Here is a 3224-nt window from a genome sequence, read left to right as displayed (position 1 = left end):
GTCCGCGGCCTCAGCGCGGTCCCTGGAGGGCCCCCGGCGCGGCACCTGTACTAGCTCAGGGACGAGAGGACTCGGACGCCACCGCCTCAAGGCCGGGGCTACTCTGCGGACTGGGACTCTCAGCCAATTCGTCTGTTGCCGCCGTCCCCACCAGTCCGGCTGTGGCCGCGGTCCGCGCAGCGCAGGGGCGAAGGGCGAGCTCCGGCAGCTGGGCGCGATTCCCGCGAGTCCCTGCCCGGGCTCAGCCGTCGGTGTCGCCCGCCCCCACCCCTGGACTGACCAATGGGGACGCGGGGGCGGGGCCTGGGCGTGGAGGCCACGCCCACGAGTGACCAGGGGAGGCGGCCGGTGTCGCGGGTGGGGCTACCTCGAGGTGCGACCTCGGCGTGCCGGGTGGGCGGGCCGCCCGGGCGAGGGGCCCACAGCCTGGACGTCAGCGTGGTCATGGCCATCGTGACTCCCGCCGCGGGCCTCGGCGCAGAGATCCTAGGGCCGCGGCGCCGTTCCGGTCCCTCCGGTGGTGCCACCTGGCCGCCCCGCCGTGTCGTGCGGGGGTCGCCACTGGGCCCGACACGCAGCCACAGTCCGGTCTGGAGGACTGGGCGGTGCCAGCCCAGCCCCGAGGGTAGGGCACGTTCCTCTGCCCGCGGCAGCCGGCCGGGGTTCTGGCCACTGCGGCCCCTCGCCGCTTCCTGGCGCCTTCCTCGAGGCCCCTGCATGTGCTGCTGCAGGCGCCTCCTTCCCGGCACCTGCTCGGCTGCTCTTCCCCGCGCCCCCACCTGGTTCCCGAGTGCGCCCGGGCAGCGCCCCAGGCGGGCCGCCCCGCCAGCCCTCGCTGCGCGCCCTGCGCCCCCTGCGCCCGCAGTACTGATCCAGCTTCGCGGGGGAGACGCCCACCCGCATCCTGCCTTAACCGGGCCAGGAGCTCTGGGGCCCTTCCCGAGCACTCGGGAGCCACCTGTGCGCGTCTTCTCAGTCGCCACGGCCCCGGTGCAGGCCTGGTAGGAGAAGGATCCCCGCGGAAATGCCTCGACTAACTCAGACCCTTTCTGCACACCCCGCTCTTCCCTGGGCGTGCTCTCGCCTTTCTTATTCCTGTGTGGTTCAGGCGTTGCGGAAGGGGAAGGCACCTAGACTGCACTGGGAAGGCCCCTGGAGTTGACTTGGAGCGCCAGGAAAGGTCAGTGGAGGAAAGTGCTCCAAGCAGAGGGAAGAGCTTGTGCCAAGGCCCTGAGACCCCGGCCGGGGAGCCTAATAATGGCAGGTAACAGTTAGCACTTGCCACGCGCGAGGCATGTTCTGAGTGCGTGTTCCGTGTCATTTCTGTGATGCTCGCACATGGTCAGGGGGTACATACCATTGGAACCTCCTCTTTTAACAAATGAGGAAACTGAGGCACAGAGCGGTTAAGGGAATTAAGGTCACACAGCAGTGGAGCTGGGCTTGGGCAGGGGGGCAGCTGCTCAGTGGAACCTGGAGAGCCCAGGGGACAAATGGCCGAGGCTGGAGGAGCTGGCAAAGGAGGGACAGCAAAGGTCCTCACAGGAGCTATTCGAGGACCCTGGGCACCAGTGATTATGGTGCCCCCCGCGTGTGGATTGAGGATTAAACCTCCAAGCAAGTGTATAATGCCCCCAAAAATCACATTTTGAAGTCATCACTTCAATAAAAATTTCTATATTAAATAAACTATTAACGTAAATAGTCATTTGCTGGTGCCTTAAGCACATGCTTAGTCTGTCTTTTACCAAAGAAGTAAATTTCTGCAAGGCCAGGTAAATAATAAAATGAAATAAAATAAAAATTATTATTACACTATTCAGAGCACTAAAAGAACTGCTTTTTCCTGATTACAATGGTAACTTGCTTATTGTAGAAACTTTTGAAAATATAGAAAAGTAAAATATTACCCCAACAAATTTTAAAACCACCCAAATCCCTGTTTCCAGAGATAACCACTGGTAATATTTGATGTATCTTTTTCTTACGCATATGTGTATATTTTTAATACAAAAAACAGGATCTTACTTGCTTTATTCTCTTCACATTATATTGCAATATTTCACTATGCCATTAATTATTGCACATTTCTTTTTACTGGCTTCATGGTATTTTTCCATCATATTGCTATCATAATTTATTTAATCAAGCTTATGTTACAGGATAATATCTTTATATTTTTATATTATATACAATGTTTTATGAACAATCTTGTAGAATAATCTGTGCTCATCCATGGTGATTTTCTTTAGGATGAATTTCTAGAGATGGAATTTTTTTTATATATATATACGGAGTCTTGCTCTGTCGCCCAGGCTGGAGTGCAATGGTATGATCTTGGCTCACTGCAGCCTCCGCCTCCTGGGTTCAAGCGGTCTTTGTGCCTCAGCGCCCTGAGTAGCTGGGATTACAGGCATGCGCCACCATGCCTGGCTAATTTTTGTATTTTTAGTATAGACAGGGTTTTGCTATGTTGGACAGGCTGGTCTCGAACTCCTGGGCTCAGGTGATCTGCCCACCCCAACTTCCCAAAGTTGGAATATTTGAATCAAAGAGCATACACACTTTTTATGGTTTTTGATACATATTATCTGTTTCCCTGATAGCATGAGGGTGCTTATTTTCTATAACCCTTACCAACACTAGGTATAACTGTTAAATACATAAATCAACCAATCTCTGCTAGTTTGATAGATAAAAACATCTCTCTGCTGTTGTAACTTGCACGTGGAGGGTTACTACACACTGCTCTCTTGGTTTTGAAACCCTGTCTTCCCCTGGCTTCAAGGACCCCTGCTCCCTTGCTGACCTCTCCTCCCTGCTCACTTCTAAAACATGGGTGTCCGCTGGATCTGTCCACAGTCCCGTTCTCCCTCTTAGACTCCACCTGCTGATGAGCTCACCCACTGAGGCTTCAGTGCCACCATACAGTCACATCCAACTCCACATGTATTAGCAGGGCAGGCCTTCCTGCTGGATGCCAGAAGTTATATCCAATGACTGATAAGACATGACCAGAACTGGGAACCAAAACCCTGGCGCCAACGTAGGTCCCTCCCTCCCGAGGGCAGTTCAGTCTATTGATTCTACCTCGAATGCCTCTTGAATCCCTGAGCCTGTGCATGCCCCCTTGCACTCAGGTGTTTCATGGAGCACCTCCTCCCCACGGGTCTCCTTATTTCTCATCTCACCACCCACCCCACCCAGCCCTCACTCATTCCGCA

The sequence above is a fragment of the Rhinopithecus bieti genome, unplaced genomic scaffold (genome assembly GCF_001698545.2).
Source record: "Rhinopithecus bieti isolate Rb0 unplaced genomic scaffold, ASM169854v2 scaffold_39946, whole genome shotgun sequence".
In the NCBI taxonomy this organism is placed as follows: domain Eukaryota; kingdom Metazoa; phylum Chordata; class Mammalia; order Primates; family Cercopithecidae; genus Rhinopithecus; species Rhinopithecus bieti.
The sequence above is the reverse complement of the archived record's forward strand: the minus strand, read 5'-3'. Positions refer to the sequence as shown.